Source organism: Pseudonaja textilis, chromosome 1 (assembly GCF_049901715.1).
Source record: "Pseudonaja textilis isolate UNSWEBS1 chromosome 1, rPseTex1.2, whole genome shotgun sequence".
In the NCBI taxonomy this organism is placed as follows: domain Eukaryota; kingdom Metazoa; phylum Chordata; class Lepidosauria; order Squamata; family Elapidae; genus Pseudonaja; species Pseudonaja textilis.
This window is the reverse complement of record NC_141990.1, coordinates 253936434-253961369: the sequence shown is the minus strand read 5'-3', so window position 1 is coordinate 253961369 and position 24936 is coordinate 253936434. Positions and strand designations below refer to the sequence as shown.

The following is a 24936-nucleotide window of genomic DNA, read 5'->3' as shown; positions in this document are numbered from 1 at the left end:
GGGGGCTCTACGTGTCACCTCTGGCACGCATGCCATAGGTTCGCCATCACAGTTACAGGAGGAACAAGACTCAAGATAAGGACAAAAGGTTATAAGAGCATTCAAGCTACCAGGACACTGTGTAACAGACCCCAAAGTCACATTTTGAAGACCAGGGACGTTAACTCTACCACTGAGTAAGACCGTTGCTAAATTATGCATCAAAAGATTTTAGACTATCTCAAAAAGTCTTAACAAACATAATGGATTTTACCAGTTTGCAGTTGTTAATTGATAAGGTACTTATAATCTGTCTCTCAGATAACCAGTATCTGCATAGCTAACCTGTCTTCCTCTCCCACCCTTCAATTAAATCTAACATCAGTCCAGTCACTCTTTGTATCTGGTGAAGTGGGCTGAAGCTCACAAAACCTGATGTTGTTTCATAAAATTTTTAGTTGGAAAAGGTGCTGCCAGACTCCTGATTGTCATCATTGTGTTTCTTTCGTATATTATTTCACCATTTTGTTTTTATCACTTGGGCTCAAAACCCACACAGCATAAGATTGGCATATTACCTCTGTTCAAGGAGGATTTATTATTTCAAGGGGTGTTTGCAGATGAACCGAAGAAAATTACACCTGTTAGTTTTAGAGAAACTCAACTCAGGGGGATAAGGGATCTTTGTATCTTTGTGGCTTGGATAAGCTAATAGGTATTATATGGTCAGTGTCTTAAAGTATTTTTGTTTCACATTTTAAGTGACTTCTGTTGAGATGGTCGAAACTGCACATTAAACCTGAGACAGGTGTAGCGGTTAAGGTGTTGGACTAAAATCAGGAGATTATGAGTTGTAGTTCTGCCTTAGGCATGAAAAATTGGCTGGGGGACTTTGGGACAGTCATTTTCTCATTCAGCCTATCCCTAGGTCCAGCTATAAGCTGGTTAGTCAATTCTTATTGCAATCAGTGGATCAACACTGGATTAATCTGAAGAAAGCTGATCCTGCATCAACACTGGATTAATCTGAAGAAAGTTGATCCTGCACTTGCAAAAAATAAAAATAAAAAATCCTAGGAAGAGAAAAAACCTTCAGTCCAATTCATCTCATAGGCTTGTTATTGTAGAGAAAATGGGAAGTGAAAGGAGTATTGGTGTATTTGCTATTTTGAGCTGTAAATGAAAAAAAAAGGTGAGATAAAAATATAAATAAAGCCCCCCATTTTTTGAAAAAAAATATTAATTAGCACTAATTTATTTATTCTTTCAAAAAAGCTACCAAAGGCATGATCTGGACATATGCACAAGGAATGGGATTTAATATTTTCTTCCCTTGCAATTTTTTGACACCAATCTGCAATTAGCTGCTGTTTAATTCAACATAAAAATCTCTGAAGGGCTGAAAAAGTTGAATAAGCTTTCATATGATACAATGTTTTGCTAAATTGAAGAAGATCTGTGAGCAAGTTTTAGCTTGACTAAGTTTTTTATATGAGCTTTAATGATAATGCTGCAAAACATCTCTGTTCTAAATGGATGTAAATCTGATGCTTATAAAGTAAGCCTTTAAATTATTGTTTATGATTTTTAAAATTTCAGGTTATCATAATCCTAGAAGGTCAGACCTACTCTTTACTTCACATCCATTTCACATCCGTGCAGTCCATAGAGATCAATAGATGAAAAATACTGGTTTTGTGACTTTTGAATATAGTTAAGGGTATACCATTTTAACAGGACAACTATTATATTCATGGATATTCAGAATCCCAGCAGTTTCAAGTATGGATTTTACTCTAAACTATATGGCTTTTCACAAAAGCTGGATTTGTTTTTCTCTTGCTTAACTAGGTAAAAAAAATGATAATGTCCTGGTCATTATATTTAGAGCAGGGGTGTCAAACTGGCGGCCCACAGGCAGGATGTGTCACACGCAGACCACACCCACCCAGCTCCATGGAATGGGTAAAGCATAGTGAAACATCATGTGATGCCGCAAGTCAATCAACCCATGATTTAGAGGCTGAGGGATAATAAAAGAAGCCGTGCTGATATCAATTTGCAATTTGCATTAGGGAGTAACTTACTAAGTCTGAAGTACTTAAAGGGAAGGGGGAAAAGAAAGGGAGAACTTTGGCAGCTTCTGATATTTTGTTAGTGCAAAAGCTATTCAGTAAAGTGAAATCCAGCTAGGTTGGATCACAGAACAGCGAGCAGTTAAGGCACCTGGCTAGAAGTTGGGAGGCTGAGTTTTAGTCTTGCCTTAGGCATGAAAACTGATTGGGTGACTTTGGGCCAGTCACTCTCAGCTCAACTCACCTTACAGGATTATTGTTATCGGGGAAATGGAAGAAGGAAGGAATATTAGGTATGTTTGTTACCCTGAGTTATTTATAAAAAGAATACACATGGGACGGATGTGTGTGTGTGTGTACTAAACAAAATAACGAAACAGCAGAGTACATTCCTTTAGTTTCCAGTATTATCAAATCATCGGGAGTGAATCGGGAGACTCCTGAAGCAGATCGAAGTGCGTGGGAGCTACAGGGAAAGAAGGGGATGGGAATATCCAATTGAAGAATCCCAAGCTCTATTTTTACCAAAGGATAAGCAATATAATTTTCTTTTTTAGGAGTTTTGTGTTCTGTCTTTAAGGCTTAATCTACTTTAGCTAATCAATAAGGTGGATCAGATGGCTGAATAAACGATACAAGTGGGGGGAAGAATAACAAACCACTTAAGCAACCCCCCCCCCAATAATGCATTTAAAGTGCATTTCAAGGTATTGTCCTTATTAAGTAAGGCAGTCTTTACAATTACAACAAAGGAGCCTAACTTTTGTCTGCTTGTTTTTTTAACAGCAATATCTTCAACTCTATTTCAATAAAGAGTAGCTTCTCCTACACAATTGTTTCCTCTTCAAACCCGCCTCTAATTTATTTTTTAACTTACTAATATATTTTATCTTTCTCCCAGGTTTATAGGTAGTATCCATAGTTTTCTCCAATCCATCTCTCCTTTTCATCACCACTAGTGGGATAGGCAAGTATTAAGAGAATGGTTTTCCAAAATCTGCAAACAAACTAAATGGCCAAATTTGAACCCAATCCTTTGTCTCCATTCCCTTCCCTATCTCAAAATTGTGTAGTAAGCCTGGTTTTCTTCATGCTTCTGCCCTCACTGTGTAAAAACCTGATAATTTCAAAGAACTGAAATATGTCAGGCTGTTCTGCAAATGCCCTGGAGTCTCTCCACTCCAGATTGGCTGCAACATTAAAAGAGAATGAGTGAGAGAGAAATCCCTTACAGTAATGACGCCTTTTTGTGCATCATAAAACTCGAGGAATGACATCCACAGATAAATATAATAAATTAAGCTGAGACTACCTTAAACAAAGCGATTGCAGGGAGAACTGACCTTGGGCATTTGAACAACGGTGTGCCCCTGAATGATAGCAGCAGCTGACATGTGCAGGGAGAATTCCGCATTAAAGGTCACCAATATACGATGCCAGCAGACTGCAAAAGAAAAGACATCAGCTACTGAAAAACCACAGGCTGCCAGCCTAGGAGAGAGGAGAGGTTGAGTTTTGAACCACATCCTGCGTGCTTTAGGGAGCCAAGATCATGCTCCATTCCTCTACCATTAAGGACTGTTACAAATGAAGTGTAGTTAAAAGACGTTCTTAAGAAGCTCTACGGAGCAAAATGTTGAGTTCTCCTTGCTCTTTCCAAAGTGAAGTGGATGGTTAGAAATGGAAGGTTGATTGATATTGATTTAAAGGAAATAACTTTAAACTTTGGTTTAAAGTTGAACCATAATAACTTTGGTTTTTTTTAAAAAAAAAAAAAACCTCCCTGCCTCTTTTTGTAGAGTATTGTGTGATTATTTGCTCACCTGACTTAAGTTTGGTTTTTCTTTTTCTCATTTTTCCATAAACGGCTAAGCTGCTCTGCAGGAGGTGGTCTTGTTAAATACATTGGCACTTCTTGAGCTCTCAAAGTCTAAACAGTCAACAAGGCTGCAACACCCAGAATTCACTCATACAAAAACCAAGCAACTCTTGTTAAGTCAGAGATTCAATGATCTATTCTCTTGGACCCATCTTGGCAGCCAGTGTCTCTAAGGTGTTCATTTCTTACAATGCATAGGTCTGACGTAATTTAACTATTATTAGTATAGACACAGTTTCTATTACCACCATTACTATTTGTTTTTTAAAGAGAATTGATCAAGAGTACCAAAATGAAAGAAGCCAATATTGGAAATCATTTTTTGAATATGATAGTATGTATATTCAATCAATCGATTGATCATAAAATGGAAAAATCTAACGCAAGTAATATTTTCAGATGGGAAAAAACACTCAGATGTCATGGAGTTTTGCTCTAGATATCAAGAACAGAAATAATCTTTTAGACAAGATGGGCGGCACAGAAAGCAAACAGAGAAATAAATGTTGGGCTGTTCCTCACTACCCATGTTTGAACAAGCAGGATTAGCATAGGATTTGACTTTTGATTCATGGGGATGAAAGTGACACTATATGGAAACAGCAGAAAAAAAGATACTGCCAGGAAATACTTGTACCAAAGCTGAGTGCAAGAGAGATCACAGCCTTGTCACACAATCAGAGTAAGGATGTTCTTGATTGCTGAATGAGTCCATCTCTGATAGCATATAATGCCTTCCCCCTTTTCTTTCCTCCTCTGCTCAGTTTTTGGACCTTGAGTTATGAGAGGGCCTGCTTTGTTTAATCACTGCATAGAAACTCATTGTTTTATGGTTTATAAAATTGAAAAAATAATATATTGACTGTAACCTAGAAAAACACTTCTTTTGTATTCATACATGCACAGAGAGATGAAGTGGAATATGAACATTTCCTAATTAAAGGACAGAAGAAACAGAAATATTAACCGTAGTGGATCAGGAGCACAGAATTAACTTCTGTTTTCCTTCCTCTGTGAAAAGCAACATCTAAAATTCTGGATGTGTAAATAACAAGGTTTTTTTTCCTTGTGCAGCTTGTGGTCGTCAGAATGGTCTTCCCTTTGACAAGATACTACTACTTCAGCTTTAACCTTCATCTGAAATACAGTGCTGACTACACCTTCTTTTTCCATAAGGATGGGAAGTGGGGAAGCATTTCACTCCATTATAAATTCCTCTAAAATCTGAAATGAGACATGCACCAAGAACTAAGCCAGAGAAGGAAACTTTAAAATAGCTGATAACAGAGTTAGTATTAGAAATACTTGGCAGATGTTTCTACTGAGGCTGTCAATATTTGACAACATGGCAAATTCTCTGAAGAAAAGAGCTTGAACATGGATAACAAATTATAGCAATAGCACTTAGACTTATATACCTTTTCACTGTGCTTTACAGCCCTCTCTAGGCAGTTTACAGTCAGCATATTGCCCCCAACAATCTGAGTTCTTATGATAGTTTGTTTGGATCCCATCTTTATTATTTTGACAAATAACTCAAGTGGTGAACATATCCAACATACTACCCTCCTCCTATTTTCAAGAACAACCCTATGAGATGAGTTGGACCAGGGCTGTCAAATTTGTGACCCCCAGGCCAGATGTGTCATGTCACTCCCGGTTTAGTAAAGGGGAAAAAAGTCACGATACGTCACATGAAGACGGTATGATGACGTGAATTTGACACCTCTGAGTTGGACTAAGAGACAGTGACTGGCCCAGAATCACCCAGCTGGCTTTCATGGCTAAGATGGGACTTGAATTCGTATATAGTTAATTTTTCATGTTCATAGCTTTTTTTAAGATGCATTTTTCTTTAAAAAGGAACAGTAATTGGTAAAATTGTATATAAAAGACAGTTCTTAAGAATATATACATGAGATGTATTCTAAAGAATTGTTTCAATAAAATATGGAGGACAAAATATTTGCAAAAGGGTAAATGAGTTAACCTTTATTTTAACACTCATCATTCAATTACTATAAGTTGTGTAGTTCACTGTGCAAATATGAATTTAGATAAGTTTTCAAAATTCTCATTATTTACTTTATTAGAGCCTGAGTACAGGATGAAATGTTCTAGATGTATGATAAATTGGATCCTGGCTTTTGTGTATGAGGGTGGGTTTTTCCCCCTCCTTGTACAAGTGAACTGAGGCAAAAGTAAGATTGCCTTTTCAAAGCAAAGGATCCTTTTGTCAGCCTAAATCCCTGCCTGACAGAATGCATGGCAAATAAAATATCATACACAATAAATGAAATTACTTTAGAGAAGCATTTTTACATCAGTTACTGAACTATTAAGAACAATCTTTAAAAGCCGTTGTGCTCAAAAACAAACGTTTTAATTCAGAACCAAAGCTTTGTTAATCTTCTAAAGCTAAATTGTGGCTGAGACTTTTCCGAATTTAGTTCTGCTCTTTCAGAACATGACCTTTACAATTTCCTTTTCAGAATAACAAAAACACAAACCCAGAATGACAGAGTTGGAAAGACCTTGGCGGTCTTTTAATCTAACCAGTTCTGCACAAGCAGAAGATTCTATGCCAACCCAGGCTCCGAAAAACTGCCCTTGGAGATTGGGGTGGCCTTCTCAACACAGGTCACTATAACATAAAGGGGAAATTGCTAAAAAAAAAATTGGGGCCTATGTGCTCGCACGGGTTTTGCCTTTCTATTGGTACAAGCATCGTTCCCAAACATAATCTTGTCTCCTTAGTCATACTTTAGTTGTTTTGCCTCTCTTCAGCTGTATTGGAGATTTGGAGAATAGTAGGCACTGAGTTCGGCCATAATGCAGTTAGTCCTTGACTTACGACCACAACTGAGCCCAAGATTTCTGTTAGGTGAGACATTTGTTCAAATGAGGTTTTCTCCCTTTTACAGCCTTTCTTGCCACAGTTGTTAAATGAATCACTGCATTGTTAAGATAGTAACATGGTTGTTAAGTGAATCTGGCTTCTCCATTGATTTTGCTTGTCAGAAGGTTACAAAAGGAGATCACAAGACCCCAGGACACTGCAGCCATCATAAGTATGAATCAGTTGCCAAACGTCTGAATTTTGATCACATGATCACGGGAATGCTTCAAAGGTCATAACTGTGAAAAATGGTCATAAGTCACTTTTTTCAGTGTTGTAACTTTGAATGGTCACTAAATGAGCTGTTGTAAGTTATGGACTACAATTAAAAGGAAATATAATTTTTCCTTGAATTGGCACCACTGCAAACTGAAATCCCTTTGAGCTTTCTACATAGTGGGAAATATTAATAAATTAGTTAAATCTAACCTAAACATTCTCATTAATCTGAATATTGGGCATACATTGATGATTCTAAGGGGGATACACACATATATTTTACAGAATTATATTTAGGATGCTACTTATTACCTTTTTAGGGCACAGAATCCTAGTGGACTCATGAATAAAAACACCTTCAAGAAAAGATCTAAGTAAGTTTCATTTGTTTTCAGATAAATGCATATATATGAAAAAATAAGAATACATGCATACATGCAAACATACATACATGCATACATAAAGTACTGCATTATTGGAGTACAGGGTATAGGTTATTGAAACAATAATCTATATTGAATACCTACCCTTTCCTGGATATTCTCCACTTACCACTTTTCTAAAACAAACTTTTTGATGATTGTTTTGGAACTATCTTTGAACCATTTTGCATGTTGTCTAATATGTTAAAAATTTGTTGTATGAGTCAAAGAATAATAAGCCCAACCACCCAATCACCATAAGAGAAATGACAGTGATTAAAAGGTACAATGTGAAGTGCTAATATCATTCTGTTCAGAGTTCTGGAAAATTAACAAACAGTTACAAGAATGGGTAAGTATTCAAATCAAATACAGTAGTCACAATTAATTATTTTTCAAGCACATATTACACTGACATGAAATTATAATAAGCTGTTCAGTACATTTAATCTCTTCTAGGGATGTCTGAAAGGTATGTTAAACAAAATCAAGATGGCAGCCATCAAAGTCCTGTCTGTTTTTTGTTTTGTTTTGTGCATCATAATGTACGTAAGAAATAGGCAGGGCTTTGACCTTGCCATCATAGTCACCATCTTGACTTCTTTTTTAACCCAGTAGACATCTGTGATCCCTTGTATATTGAAAGAGTTTCTTAGATTAGTCTATTAGGAATTCCATCAAGAATGTATACTGTCCATAAATTGAAAACTGCAATCCATGGTAAGCCTTATAGTACATTAACAAACCAAGCTTTATATATGCATTTCTGGTTTGCTTTTCCATCTGGAAAAGTAGTTTAATTTATAGGATATAAGAAACGTCACAGGTTGTGACATTTTCTTACAGCACTTTACCTCTTACGATCTTAAAAATAGGGAAATACTGAGAAATGTTATCTTAATATTGTCTGGATGGTTATCTAGGACAAATAAGCATTAAACCTATGCTCTGTCATAAGTGTTGTTATTTGTATATTTGTATTATTGTTTGAAAATTCCTTATTTGGGAACTGGTAAGTTATATTCTCATTTTCTACCCTAGTAATCAAATTTTCCTCATTGTATTGTTGAAAGGTGCCAAAATGCCTTTCTTTCGAGGATTCGATTTTCCCGCTGGGAGAGCTTCGGCGCAAGGATACAGACAACTGCTTGAAAGCTGGATCTTTTTATTTTTCAGGAAGGCGGGGGACAGTGAGAAGTCTGTGTTCCTGGGCTAGCTAGCTTCTTATAGTAAGTCCCTGGTTTTTTATACCCTTTTCTCCCTTTGTAAGTTGATTTTGTGTGAATGTTTGTATTTGTGCTTAATGTTTCAAATCCTGTTTGAGTTTGTCTTTATTCCCGCCGGAAGGCAAACTCCATGGAGTGTGGAAGGCAAACTCCATGGGGTGGCCAGATTGTATTATTGGTTTTCTCTAATCTCTTTTAGCTTTAAGATAGTTTTTCATATTTGTTCTGTGGCAATCTCCTGTCTGCCCCTTTTGTAATTTATATTTTGTGTCTTCTGTCTGTTTGTTTTGCTTATTTGGTATGTCCTGTGTTTGCAAGGGTTTTCTAAATTATCTTTTTGTTTCCTTTTCTTATTTGTCTAGTTTTCTTAATTACTTAGGCTTTTATAGGGATTCTTTAATACCTTTTTTATTTGATTCCTTTTCCTATGTAAGTTTGTTTTATGGCTGACCTGATGTTTCCCTTGGGCTTTTCCTGTTTTTGTGACACTACTGTCTTCATGAAGTTCCCTTTCCACAACCCTTCATTTTTTTCTCTCTAGAGGGTGGTCTCTGATTGAGTGTCTGGGTATACTTGTTATTCGTGATCAATCTGGATCATCACCATGGCCTCCTGTCTCCCCGATTTTCTCTTCTGAGAGGGGATATAGGCCTTTAGGCAGCTAAGGGTGGTATGCATCAACAGAGGCAACACATGAGGGCTCCAAAGACACAAATAGTGACTATGGTTGTTTTAAGGATTTTGAGCCAATGGAAATCTGGTATCCATGAGAAGAGCCATGAAAAGTCTAGGAACGATTGCTCATGACCAATATTTTGAGCTAGCTCTTTCAGGTGGTGGATGTCCCTCTCTACGAGTCCTGAGGTTTCATCTAGGTTGAAGCAACACATCCTGTGGAGTGTTTCGCAGCCATAATTATGCTTCAAGAGGAGGAAGTCTATTGCTGCCCTATTCTCCAGGGTGGCTTCTCTGTTAAGGGCATCCAGGGCATGGGAAGTCGAATTCAAGCCTTTTGCTAGGTACATGCTAGGCTATTCAAATTTCCAGAATTTCACACTGCCAATCCAGGTACCCCTACTAGGGATATTGCCAATGAGACATATTCTGCTTTGGTGAGAAGGGAGAGTTTGGAGTCAGAGTCTGAGTCTAGGGTTTGGAAGGCTCTCCTGTGCCGTCTCTGTAAGGATGGCATAAGCATGGTTAACCTTCCCAGTGTGCAGGGGCCATTGGTGGCATTTGCAGGAAGGTATGAGTAGGCTTTTAAGCCACAAAGGAAAAACCACCCTGGTGGGAGCTTCAGGTAACTATATGAGAATGATATGGTCTCTGTGTAGTTGCATTTTAGTTCTGTGTTGCTAAGGCTGGTGCATTCTGTGACCCTAGGTGTGCTGCACCCAGTGACATTAAAGCATCTCTCAAAGGTGGTTACTGCAGCAATGTGTAGGTTGTACATGGTGTGGTCTTTGGTTTTTGTTGAGTGGCCCCAGCTAAAAATGCTTTCATAGGACTCAGGAAGATTTCTAAATGTGGTGTAGTTAACGATGTTATGTGGTCTAGTTGCTACTCCCATTAGGCATGTGGTTAAGATATCCTTGACTGATTTCCCTCCTGCTAAGCAAAAGTTAGTGGTGTTGAGTATTTCCCTTGCTAAATATTCTCATATGTTTCCTTTCTCTGGGATAAGCTTTGGTTCCAGGAACACAATTGCTTGTGTTACAAGTGTTACAATTGTTACAGATAATAATGCATAGTATATATTGTATTTCATGTTTCCCATTGCTAGATTCCTTTTCTCCCCCCCCCCCTTTTTTGTTTTTTTGTACAATGTAAAAAAAAGGTAACAATTAAATTGTAAAAAAAAAAGGTATGGGTCAAGTCTCAAAAAATTACTGAAAGGTATGGCTGAAGTCTCTTCCTTGTTAAAAAAAAAAATACGAAGAAAAAAGGGAAAAAAGGGAAAAAATGGAGAAGGTGAGAGAAAAATAAAAATAAATAAAAAATAAAAATAGAGTTTTATAACTTAGCACCTGGGAGTCCAGTTTTGTGTAATTCAGTGTTTGCACTTGGTTCCTCACAGTTGTGTGGTTCAATGGTGTTGAAGAATGCTGCAAGCATCCATTGATCTGTGTCCAGATTTTTCTTGAGTTTGATGGGTGGGATTGATTGTGGTGGAGTTTGGCTATGGTCTATGACTGCTGGCTTTTCATGTGTCCAACGTATCCAAGAGTCTCGTTCTGCAACCTTTATGGCAGTGTGTGTAGTTAGTAAGACTTGGTAGGGTCCTTTCCACCTGGGTTGTAAGGAGGAGGTTCTGGTGAAGAACTTGATCCACACCCAATCTCCTGGCTCATATGGATGCAGGGCTTCTTCTAGGGGTAAGGTCTGTGTCAGTGCACTCTGGGTCCAGAGGGTCTGTAGTCTCTTTTGCGGGGCTGTAAGATAAGAAGAGAAATCCCTATCCCCCCTATCTAAGCAAAGGGAACGAGGATCTAGGCCTTGTAGGGTATCGGGGGGGGGCGACCAAAAAGGATCTCAAAGGGGGAAATACCTATATCTTGTCTTGGTCTAGTTCTGATATAAAAGAGGGCAATTGGGAGCACTAGTGGTCTGGAGAGGTGTGTCTCCTGACAGAGTTTGCCCAGTAGGGTCTTCACCTCTTTGTTTGCTCTCTCCATGGCTCCTGAGGATGTCAGAGATTAGGGCACATGGAGGTTTGAGGTAATGCCCAGGGCCTTGAATATATGTGTGAGGACTTGTGCTATGAAGTGTTTTCCCCTATCCATGTCCAGAATGATGGGGACCCCAAACCTAGGCACAATTTCTTTGAGGAGATGTCTGACTGTTTCTAGGGCAGTAGCATGGCGGCATGGGAAGGCCTCTACCCATGGGTTAGTTGGTCCTTGCAGACAAGAGCATATTGATACCCATTTGCCTTAGGTAGCTGTATATAATCCATTTGGATCTTTTCAAATGGTTTCTGTGCTCAGGGTCTTCCTCCTTCATGAATTGCTTTTCTGGAGGTGGTATTATTTGCTTGGCAGGTTTGGCATGTCATGGCTATTCTTGTAGCCTCACTATAGGCTCCAGGTGCATACCATACCCTCCTGATGGCATCTACCATAGCTTGTGTGCCACAATGTCCCTTTGTATATAGTCTTTGGCAAATTAACCTAAGGAAACGTCGTGAGGCTATGGGTCTGCCATCTGGGACTCTCCAAAATCCTTTCTGAAAAACTGCTGAAAATTTTTTTCCCATTGTTCAGATTCCCCTTTATCTAGAAATTGTTTGTATGGTAGTTCTGGTTTAGTTGTTCAGGCTGGTGTCATGATGGTGTGAGGTAGAGGTTTGGTTGCCACCCATTTGACTGTTGCATCTGCATATTGGTTTCCTTTTGTTATTGTAGAGTCATCTGTTTGGTGGGCTTTACAATGGATGGCTGCTAGCGCTTGTGGTAATTGGATGGCTTCTAAAAGTTTGGCTACTAATGGTGCATGTACTATCTGTTGTCCCGCTGAAGTTAAAAAACCTCGTTGTTTCCATAGAGCTCCTGTTGCATGGCAAACTCCAAAAGCGTATTTGGAATCTGTATAGATGTTAGTAGATCGGTTCCTTGCAGCTTCTCAAGCTTTAGTTAAAGCTATAAGCTCAGCTGCTTGGGCGCTGTGGGAGGGGGGAAGCCCAGATGATTTCTTGCAGGGAGACTACAGCTGCTCCTGTTACTCTTTTGTTCTCGTGCATGTAGGAGGAACCATCTGTGAAGAGTTCAATGTCGGGGTTTTGTAGTGGGGTATCTGTTAAATCGGAGCAGGGTAGTTCAGCGCCACGCACTAAATGGAGGCAATCATGGAGATTACCTTCCTCCTGTTCTGTGGGGAGCAGGGTAGCTGGGTTTAGAGTATTACATCTCTCAAATGTAATGTGATCAGAGGTAAAACGTTCAGCTTCATATTGAGCCAAACGCTGCTGAGTGAAGGCTTGTGTCTGGCTCTTTAAGAGAATCGCAAAAACTTCATGGGGGACTTTCAGCAATAGTGGATGTCCTAGTACTAAATCCTTAGATCATTTCACAAGTTCGACTGTATCCGCCACGGCTCTTAAGCAGGGGACAGCCCCTTGAGTTCCTGTGAAAGGTCCTAGTTCTACTTTTACATTGTGGGTAGATTCTACAGGGATTATTTCCCCCTCCCCCCCACTCCCATTATGCTATCCCGAGCCCCTTCAGCCACTGAAGCTTTGTATGGTGGTTCAGTAATTAATGAGGAGGTGGCTCCAGTGTCAACTGAGCAATTGTATTTTTTTCCTCCTATAAGAATGGTGACAATGGGTTCCCCTTCAGGGCCGTTTTTTTTTTTTAGGGGAATAGCCAGCCCATTAAAGGTAGCCATGAATTCAGTGTTTTCATTCTCATGTTCTAGTCAGGAAAGGGGCAGGTCATTTCCCCTTCTTTGCTCCCATTGAGGTCTATTGTTATGATTTATTTGAGGAAAAGGAGCGCTGGGTGGTGCATGATGATTAAAGCTTTGTTGTTCAGTGTAATGGACTGGATTATTGCCTGGGTTCATGTTTCTAGGTGGTGGGTGATACCGGTTGTGGGAAGGGTGTTGCCTACATTGCCTGCTGAAATGCCCTTCCTGTCCAACCTATAGCAATGCTGCATTTGCCTTGTGACCATCCTGCTTTATCACAATGCCAGCATTTCCTTGAATTATAGGGGGTTTTACCTGGCATTTGTCTGGCATCATGTTGCATTAGAGCAAACATGTTCAAGTCCTCATGTCTTTCTATCCTCCTTTTCCTATCTTTCTCCTCTTCTTTCAGTTTGTCTCTTTGATCATAGACAAAGTTAGCAATCCTGCGCAACTCTGCTATTTCTAAGGTTGGCCAGTTAGAGACAAAGTGGTGGAAATGCTCTTTGATATCCACGGTGGACTGGTCCACGAAGGCTGAAGCTAAAATCCTTTGGTCCTTCAGGCAGCTAAGATCTAGATGGGCATATGCAATAGCTGCTTCTGACAGGCGGACCCAAAAGGCATCAAGGTTTTCTTTTTCTCTTGGTGTTGTTTTTTGAAATTCTGACCAGTTTAAAGGCTTTTTACCTATTTCCTCTAAAGCTTCTAGTAAGTTATTTTTTGCTCTTGTGTATTCATCCCAGTGATTGGTATCATTGTAGTTCCAGTCAGGGCGATGTACTGGCCATGCAATGCGGACTGGGGCTGCCTGTCCAGCAATAGTTGGTACTTTAGCTATTTTGTCTGCTTTTTCAAATAGTTTTAATAGTTCATCTTTAGTTAGAAAGACTTGTAGCAGCTGGGTCATATCACCCCAGGATGGATTATGGCTGTCTATGATAGATTTCAGGGTTTTAATAACTGTTTGAGGATCAGCTCTGAAAGCTGGGGTAACCTTTTTCCAGATGACGAGGTCAGAGGCAGAGAAGGGAGTGTGGGTAAAAACATATTCTAATTGTCCCCTATTTCTGCCTGGCACTGGTTTCCTTAAAACGGGAGCCATAATCCATGCCTCAGTCTTTCCTTCCAGGGAATGGGTTTCAGTTTTTTTCCTGATCTTTTCCCTCGGTCAGGTCTTTGGTCCTAGCCATTTCAGCCCAGCAGTACCAATAGGATATTTGGCTGGGTTTAATGCGTGTTCTAAGTGCTTTCAGGGTTTTATAATCTAAAGTACCGCTATCAGGCCAAATTTGTCTACCTGTGTCATCTCGCAATAAAGCCCACTTTTTACAAATTGTTTTTGCTTCTTTTTTATGCATTCCAGTCAGGACAGGCACTTGCCTTTCATCCCAAACCTCAAGTAATTTATCCAAGGGGGTCTCTTCTATTGCCCTTGAGCTACAACTTCCCATATTCCCTGCCTGATGTGGGGATTACTTTGGTTTAGCCAGGCTACAGCCATCAGTTTTCAGACAAAAAAGGTCTGGAAAGGACTCCAGTTTCCCTACACACAGAGTGCGGGCCCCTTTCTTTTAGGGAAACTCAGCTGTCAGTTTTAAGACCCCCCCTAAAAAACGGGGATCTCAGAGGACCGTCTGCCCCTTAGCAGCTCCGGTACAGACCCTTCCCTATACTCAGCCATCAGTTTTCAGATCTCCCTTAAAGGTGGGGATCTGGAAGGACCTTTTCTGCTTTTTTTTAGACAAACTATTTCCAATTTTGTTTGCCAGCAGCCGGTACGGGCCCCTTCTAAATGCACAGGGCTTTGCTTACGGGATGCACTAGGACTATTTTTCCTCTGCTTTTTATTTATTTCCTAACACCAGTTCCTTTTGCAGCCCGCTCGGTTTTTCTTATGTCCTTCAGAAGGACTCACAGTCCGTGATCACCCCTTGCGTTCCCAAATCCAGCCGGTCACGGCTCATATTTGAGCTAGCAGCTGGCTGGGGTGCAGCTGGCAATCACGGAGGAGGTGAGGTCCTGCTGTTTCCTCAGAGAAAACGGACAATCACACACCTGGTCCACTCTTGCTTCCACTCCCCTCCCTAGTAAGATTATAAATTTGAAGCGGTACTCACCTGCTTTCAAGCAGCCGTTGAGCGAAAAAGCCCAAGGACTCCCTTTACTACCCTATACCTTCCGGGCTGGGTCCGTGGACGTTGTCCCTGGATAAAGAAGGTCCATGCCGGCTGGGTTTGGATCCACGGGCCCGGTCCGGTGGCAGGGTTGGCTGGGAAACCTTCATGGTCGCCAATTGTTGAAAGGTGTCAAAATGCCTTTCTTTTGAGGATTCGATTTTCCCGCTGGGAGAGCTCCGGCGCAAGGATACGGACAACTGCTTGCAAGCTGGATCTTTTTATTTTTCAGGAAGGCAGGCGACAGCGAGAAGTCTGCGTTCCTGGGCTAGCTAGCTTCTTATGGTAAGTCCCTGGTTTTTTATACCCCTTTCTCCCTTTGTAAGTTGATTTTGTGTGAATGTTTGTATTTGTGCTTAATGTTTCAAATCCTGTTTGAGTTTGTCTTTATTCCTGCGGAGGGCAAACTCCGCGGGGTGTGGAAGGCAAACTCTATGGGGTGGCCAGATTGTATTATTGGTTTTCTCTAATCTCTTTTAGCTTTAAGATTATTTTTCATATTTGTTATGTGGCAATCTCCTATCTGTCGCTTTTGTAATTTATATTTTGTGTCTTTTGTCTATTTGTTTTGCTTATTTGGTATGTCCTGTGTTTTGTAAGGGTTTTCTAAATTATCTTTTTGTTTCCTTTTCTTATTTGTCTAGTTTTCTTAATTACTTAGGCTTTTGTCTATAGGGATTCTTTAATACCTTTTTTATTTGATTCCTTTTCCTATGTAAGTTTGTTTTATGGCTGACCTGATGTTCCCCTTGGGCTTTTCCTGTTTTTGTGACAATGCTGTCTTTGTGAAGTTCCCTTTCCACAGTATAAACCGTATGTTGAAAATACAAAAAATACAAATATTCCAAAATACAAGTATTCTAATAGAAGTACAATATGTCATGTTGGTCTTTTCCCCCTCTCTTTTTTATCTTCACACATCAATAGTGGAAATGACCAGCTCATAGTCATCCAGGAAACTTCGTTGCTGAGTATTGATTTAAACCTAGATTTCTAGAATCACCGTTCAACATATTGATGTAAACTTATTACTTGGATTAAAGTATTGCTTGTGTGTATTGGCCCAGGCCCTTCCTTCACCCACTATATATAAAATGATATATACAAATGGGTGCTACAAAATTAAAATGATAATGCAATTTAGCAATGAAATATTATTTAGGAGCCACACTGCTGAGAATTTTTGGAGGTCATCCTAAAATATTCAGAGGGCTGTCCTTTTTTAGAATGTCCTGGAAGCTTTTTCTGTGGGCGAGGCACAGGTAACTAGTAATCAGTTCTGGTTATCTGTGGTTTAGATAGAGTTATAAATGAGGACTGTGTCTTGGTCAGATCCACACCCAATTCTTTTTAAAAAGAAATCTCCATAGCAGTAACAAAGAAAGCACAGTGACTCAAGTACTATTTCTGACTCATAATCCTTCAGGAGCCCTCCTTAATTTCTTCATGGTTACCCTAAGACACCGTCTGCCTGCCAAGTAGGTGGAAATAACTTTCTTATCATTTTGCAATCTTATTCTTTACTAATATCTTCAAAGGTGAACAGCTCATAATGTAAAATGTATGAGAGAAACAGAGAGATATAATCTAATTGCAAAACCAAGTGGGAACATGCAAACTGTTCCCTATGCAAACTGTTCCATGCATGGAACAACCAGTTTCAGGTGATCCTTTTCTAGACTGAACTATGTCTGATATAGGCTTAAACCTAATACAGGAGCATTTGTGATGGATCTGAAATGTGTGTTCTATTCAGAAGCATTGAATACAGAAATCAGGAAAAAAAAACCAAAGCCATCACTGGTGGGAGTGTTGGTACATGGAGGGAGCTAAAGAGGTGGTAGGGAAAGGAAATTATTGTGAAGGAAGTCCAGTTCCCTTTCGAAAAAACCACCTCTGAGACAAACATGACCTGGATGTTTGAGAATTTCCATGGGTTTTCTGTGGTCAGTCTTGTCTGTGTCATTGTTAAAATCATCAACTGGACTTTTCCTCTTTGAAGAACACTTATAATTTCAACCCTGAAGATTCGTAATTGCTTGTTTATTTCTTTATGGCCTGGCTGTGGTATGGGTTCAAGTCAGGCTATATTATCCTCAGCAGGCTAACTTCTCTGTCTTGTCAGCAGTTTGAACTTTTAAAACTTTTCTTTCTAGAACCTAATCTGGTAAATCCCCAACTTCCCATGACATGTCTGATATCTAAATATAGCAATTGAGATGCTTCCACTCGCAATATTTGACGTGCCCTTCTAGCTGTTAGAATTAAAATAACACTAAGAGAGACCCGTCTTAAAAAGCTACGACAAAGGTCTTCTTCTGATATGATCTCAGCCACACTAGCTCTATGATGTTCTTCTTTTCCTCCCCACCTCACTGATGTATATACCATAGTCGTGACCATAGTGGTGAAACATCGTTTGACATCCTTCCCCAACAGAATAAATTCATATGGATATTTTGTAAGATGATATAGAATATGTGTAGGACTTCAGGAAAGTATTTCAGCTGAGAAACAGCTATTAGTGTTTTATTGATTTTTACAGGCATAATAAATATTTAATGCCTATATTCTTTTGTCTTCCCTCTTTAATAGTTCCTTTGAGTTGTAAGAACCTTTTAATATATGAATATTCAGCAAATACATGTACTTTAGTTTAGCTTTAAGAACATAAGACAATGCACCCTTACAATAATATGTCCAATGTTGTATTAAATTTGCATTAAAAATCCCAAAGAAATGCAATTGATGATCAAAAGTGATGTTTTTCATATGTAAATGTACTTAACAATTGTTGATATATAAAAGGCTGCTATAAAATAAGATCACAGTTCAATATCTGAAAGACTGTATTGGCCATAGGTTGGTAGCCCACAAGCTAGGCGTGGCCTTCACAGGTCTCTCATGTGATGAATTCAGATGCCTGAGCTGTTTACCAAAACCCTTTACTGGTAAATTTTGCTGCCATTTAAATAAAGATACTTGCTAGGATTTAATAACATGACCAATTAACTGAGTAGGAACAGGTATAGTCCTTTATTAAAAATTCATCAAGTTGCATGCGCATTATTTAGTTTTATATTGCCTTTCCTAGCATGTTGCTTCCAAAATTCACTGAGCAGGAGTCAGAGTAAATTGGTCATAATTAAGTAATGGACCTTGAAGTAGTCATTAAAATTCATTCTCATTGATTCTGATGGCATTTCTGACAAGTCAGAAATGGATAATTGCTGTAACATAAATAAACGTTTTTTTAAAAAAATGCAGCATTAAAAGAAAATAGAAGAACTAAGAAACAATAATATCACAATTCAACCTGATGGTAGGTTAAGTTAAAGCCTTTTAAAAAAAACCCACAAAAGTGATAAGTAAATATGTTCCTTATTCACTTAAAAAAAACCATGGCATTTTAATCCTAAATCATATACAATTCTGCATAGTTGTGAAAATGTAATGCAGTTACCCAGACACATATCTCAGCTATTCAGTTTGTTGCAGTGTGGTTAACTTTGAAAGGGTCACATACAGGAGTGACCTGTTCTTTGTACCATCTTATCAAAGTAAATCACAACCTGTTGGCAGGCTGGAATGGGAGAACACAGTTTGCACAAGAAGTGAGAAGATGGCATACAGGAGCAGAGAGTTAATTTTTTCTCACAGTTCCAATCCCCTAATATTATCGACATTGTTAGAAAAGGGAAAAGAGGCCGCATGAGAATGTACAGATATTCATCATATACACATGCTTAGGATAATGAGGGAAGACTGTACGTATGACTGTAGGTAAGGGCTGTGGCAACTCTAAAACAGGCATAGGAATGCTTCTATGTAATGTTTCTATGGAACGCTTTTGAATGTAGAACATATTAGACCTGCCATGTCCCTGACAGCATAGCCTTATTCCATTGCCTATTCTGGCTATAGCATAGCCACTAGCAGGTGGCATTCATAGCAAAAAGTTCAAGGGCCAAGCAAACATAGGCACTTAATGATTGCCCTGTGACTATGTGAAGTTGTAGCAGTGTTGAAAAAGTAACTTGAAAGCTGTTTCTCACATTAATAACTGTCACAGCATCTCTGTGATCACAGGATTGAGCTTGGGTACCAATGAGGGTTGACGACTGTTGCAGCATCTCATACTCATAGTTGCCATTGGCACGCTTCATAGCTAGCTTCCAACAAGCAGAGTCAATGGAGAAGCTGGCAATAAAATATCAAGTCGCAGTCGCATGAGGTCATGCTTAATTATTGCAAAATTTTTATGTTAATGACAACAAAGGAAACAAAGTCATAAGTCCTTCATGATCACATGATGTTTCCTTTAAAGACCATACCGCTTAGTGATGGAGTTGCCAGTCTCATTTGTGAACATTAACCAAGAACTACTGCAGGTTTCCAGTTAGTTTTGTAAGTATTCTCAGCAAGCTGGCCAACTCATGATTGAAGACAGGTTTCTGAATAAAGTCCAGGTTGAGTTCAGGACAGGGTGAGCTATTATAGACCTTGATCTAGTACTGCACCATCTAGTGGGAAAAAAATCTAACCAAGTTGTCATCTTTCTTGATTTAAAGGTGGCTTTTACTCAATTCCCAGGTAGATGGGTTCTTAGCAAAGCTAACCACTCTACAGGTTGTCCTCATTTAGTGATTGCCCCTTTTAGCAACTGTTCCCAGTTTACAACCAATCTTGCATTTACGACCCTTACAGTTCTACAAAGCAAAGGAAAGCTGAAATAAGATCATAAGCATCATTGTGATTTCACTTAGTGACCACTTCACTTAATGAATGAGTTGCCCATCCCAATTGTGAGGACTACCTGTAATTGATTGAAGGTTTCCATTTTGGATCATTAAAAACACTCACACATAGGTTAAATGCATTCTGTGACATATTTCTACATCAATCCCAACTGAAAAAAGAAAGAAGGATGTGCAATTTATTCATTTGTTAAATTTATCTGCCACATATCTCACTGTGGGACCCCTCTAGGCAGCTTACAACAACAAAAAGGAAGTGTAAACAGAACAGAAGGAACAATAAAAATAAAAATAAAAGGAGCACAATGAGAATACATCAATATGATAACAATTGTCCCTTCTATTTATTGTTTATAAATTCCCTAACTCAAGCCCTGATGGTATAGTTCTATTCCATATAACACTAAAGTTGAGTTACACTATAACACAAGTATTTGCTTTTACCAGCTGACTGGCCAGCAACACTCATCACTGGAAAATAAGCAATGATCTCAGAGAACAAACTAAGGCCTTCAAATACCTGAGAATTATTTTCTAGTCCTCTGCTTCCTGGAGGGAAACAAAGCAAAACGTCATTGATAGGATCCAAAAAATTGTTAATACAATTCTGTATCTGCTGGCAGCAGAGGTAACAATTATATACCCATCACTATTCACACCCACAAGTCCAGTTGGTCTAGTGGTTAAGAAAGCAGGATAGAAACTGACTGTTGACCTTGAACCAGTAATTCTCTCTCAGCCCAACTCACCTCACAAGTTTGTTGCTATTGTTGTGGAGAAAATAAGGGGAGGGATGTGTGTTGGATATATTGACTATCTTGCGTTATTTGTAGAGGCAGGATAAAGGCAGGATATAAATAAATAAATAGAATGACGTATACTTATCAAGACTGACACATTCTCAAAGCCATCAAATTCAAACTTTTGAGTTCCTCAGTATGCATCTCTAACTCGTTAGTGTGATTGGAACCAGAAATAACTTCTACTGTGTCTCATATTGAGACTGTCACTTTAAATGCTAGTCCAAACTGATCTCTAACCTGAGATTTCTCATCATCTTGACACAACTGGATACAGTATTGGATGAAAGGTATTGAATTGGACCTTAGAGAACACAGTCGGTCAACTTAATATTTTATTTCATTGGAGGTGGGAATTAATTTGGAATTGAAACAGTTCTCAGAATTATTCAAGTTCCATTCCCTTCTCCCCTTTAAGATTTGGGATGGGATTAATGTTATTATTACTTTATGCTAGCTATATATCAGATAGCATTGTACTTGGTGAGACTCAATAACTTGCCTTCAGAGTTACTGGAAGTGAGATTTTGTTCAGGACTAAACTTGTCCTGCTGGCTGGGTGACCTTAAGAATCACCCATGGTTTATTCTTCTGCCCTTTCCACATGGGTTAGAGTTCAGAGTTGTTAGTCCCCTGCTGCTAAACTGTTCTGGAAGATCAGGTTATGTAAGAGTTGGTTCCCAGACTGATAGAATTGCCATTATGTAAACAGCCAGCTGCAAGCTTCCCTGTTGGTACAGAAGGGACCTGCCTCCCCATGAGATCATAGGAAGGCTGTTAAAAAGAAAATTGGAATGCCTTTGCCCAAAGATACATTGGTTCCAGATGGGAAATAATTTAGTTGTTGAAATTCTTGTAATCCCATTTCATTTATTTTGATGAATCTTGTTAAAGAGAACTCTGTGAAAATTATGCTGGGCAAGAAATCAAGGTCTGTTTTAGGCAGCTGTCCCAAAACCTGACAGATGAGAAGAAAATGCTGTGGCTTTTGATGGAGAAGCACGCGGACTCTTCTACAATGTAGCTAAATTTTGTGTTTTTGCTGCTCACTACACGGAGGCTAATAGTTAAGATTTCTCACCTCCCCAATTAAACACACACCTCTCCTATACCCTGGAAGAACTTGATCTGTATAGCCTGTGTTTGTGAATTTTTATAACTTTTATTCCTTTTATATTTCATGTCCTGCAGTACGTCCGTGTATGTGTATATATTCCTTTGAGACATGAATCATTTTATGATGTTGATTAACTGTAATAAATGTTAATTAACACTCAGGTACTACAACAAATAATTCAGGAAGATGAAGACTCCTCCAGTCATTCATATCTTTCATATTCATCAAGAGTAAGAATTCTCAAATTCAACAGAGAGGGTACAGAGGAATATTTTTGGAGAGAGTTTTCCACAATCAGGACATCACCATGGAGAAGGCCTGGCCACCACCTGCCCAGAGCAGCTAAGAGCTGGAATAAGACTTCTGAGAATTTTCTGAAGGGACATGTGGAAGAAGCCCGCTCTTTCTGTCATTTAGAATTACACTGTAAATATCTGAGTCCCATAATTGGAGACTTCTAAGGAGTATCCATCTATCCTCTAAAGACAGGGTGAAATGAACAGTTTATGCTCTCTGCCATCTCTAGCAGATCTTTCTTCCTGCCAGAATGCAATTGCTTTCTCTCACACTCGTTGTTAAGTGCCAAAATACACATGATGTGGGAGTCCCATGATTTCATCTCCTGATATTTTTGTTTTGATTTGAAAATAGCTGAGAGCCACTGTCAGTGAGGGAGATATTTAGATTAGCCATTTTGTGGAGGGCAGGGTTATAAAACTCCCCCCCTCCAAAATAGAATTGCTACTCCAAAGAAATGTAAGGATCTTTAACAACCACTGACTTTAAAATATTTGACTATGCAACGGTGTTGCAGAGATGAGTTTTTGAGTTCTGACTGAGATTTTCAGTGAAAACAGTCTTTTACAAAATCTGGCAAACAAATACAATGTTTTTAATTTTGCTACATAAGAAATAAGGTTGTGCTACATAGAAATAAGGTTGTGGAATGCTCTAGTTATCATTGGGAATAACGTTTCGTGGAAATATGAATGAAGCACCTGTCTAAGACTCTGTAAAGCAGCCAACATGTATTTCCAGGATTTCATGATGTAGTAACTTTAATGAGTTGTAAGCAGTGTGGCATTTCTTGACTTTGCATATTCCAAAGCACCTCCTCAGAATCAAAACTGAACTACTGCACTAATAAAGACTATAATATGCACTTTCTAAAAATAAAAACTGTTCTGTATAGAAATCTACATACTCGAAATCCGGCAACCCGGATTGGCTAAAACGCACTGCCACCGGATTGGCTGAGTGCGCGGCACTGATTGGTCGCTCGGGATCACCCGCGATTGGCTGAGCCGATCGCGGGCGATTCAAAACGACCCGATTGGCCGCAGCACTCAGCAGAAGGTCTTTTTAAGCCGCGCTTCTCCCCCACTTTCCCCACTTGTGTTTTACCCGAATAAAGAGCTGAACCAAGTCACTGCCTCGCGTCCTTAGTGCGTATGAGATATACGACACTGGCGACGAAGGTGGGATCCTAGCAAATCCCACACCGCACGTGGCCCACGGAACCGCAACCGGCAACATGGCCAGCGGCAACGTGCCACCCGCTCCTTTCAACGCCGCTACTGAAGAATGGGAATCTTACATCGACCGATTCCTCATGTTCTTGGAGAGCAACAATCTCAAGGACGCGAACGGACAGAGAAAACGGGCCGTTTTTCTCACGCACTGCGGCCCCGGTTTTCAAAATGGCAAAGCCCTTGCCAAGCCGCTCGATGTGAAGGTCATGGACTGGGACGACCTCGAACCCCTGCTGAGGAGCCACTACGCACCCGCTGTGCCCACCCTCATTCGTCGGCACGAATTCTACCGCCGCGACCAGAAGCAAGGTGAGAGCGTCAGCAAGTTTGTGGCAGAGCTCAGGGACCTCGGAGGGCTATGCGGGTTTACCGATCTAGACGAAGCCCTGAGGGACCGCGTCGTCCTCGGCCTCCGGGATTCCGTCCTGCAAAGCCGGATCATGGCAAAAGGCGACATCTCCCTCGCGGATGCCCTCGCAGACGCCACGGCAGCAGCAAGCGACCCGGAGATCCGCAGCCCAACTGAAGCAAACCAGCACCGCAGAACGGACCACCGCAGCCGCGACCGCGACAACTACCGAACAGCCACCTCCACGCACCACGGCGACCTCGAGTCCTCCTCAGGCTCGGAAGGCGACGAGGAAGATGTCCATCGCATGCAGACGGGCGCGACCGGCGCGACCCACGGAACCGAAGATCAAAGTTCCAGTGTGCCGGCTGCGGGGTGAGCATCCAAGGTCAGAATGCCGTTTTTAGAGCGCGATCTGCCGCCATTGCGACAAACGGGACACATCGCAAAGGTCTGCCGCCTAAAGAGGAACCACAGCCCCCGCCACCGAGACACAACCCCCGAAGACGCGACACCACCAGGCGCAACAACACTCCACCAAGAAACCGCGATCGGGACAGCGAGAGCCGCTGGAGCCGGGAAGCGAGGAACCGCCGTTTACACGAAGGCCGCCAGCGTGAGGAAACCCACCAAACGGTCATCGTCGGCCATTCCTCCAACTGGGACAGCCGGAAGGTCCACGTGGAGGTCGAGATCGAGACCGCCCTGCAAAATGGAAGTCGACTCCGGGTCGTACCTGTCCATGGTCGCATGGCGGGAAATTAAGCGACTAGTACCTTCCATGAAGCGGCACGAGCTGGAGAGCCAAACACTCGTCCTCAAAGATTACCAGGGGAATCGCATCCCGTGGTGGGGACCGGGCACTTCAAGGTCACTTTTAAGGGCGCACCGAAATACTTCCGCTAACAGTCGTCGAAGCGAGACCGCCCCAGCCTATTGGGACTACAATGGTTTGCACCGCTGGGACTAGAAGTGACCGGCACCAACCACATCGCCGAAGCAGACTGGGAGGAACAGCTCGTGCGCGACTTCCAGGAGGTCTTCGACGGAAACCTAGGCAAGTACCGGGGCCCCCAATATCGTTCAGCCTAGACCCCA

At 40.5% G+C, this 24936-nt stretch overlaps 1 protein-coding gene across 7 annotated transcripts in view; it reads right to left on the bottom strand.

Annotated features, from left to right (window-relative positions):
• Nucleotides 1-24936, bottom strand: part of ANO1 (anoctamin 1) — a 170118-nt gene that overhangs the window by 120372 nt on the left and 24810 nt on the right. The gene's annotated exons all lie outside the window — the stretch shown is intronic.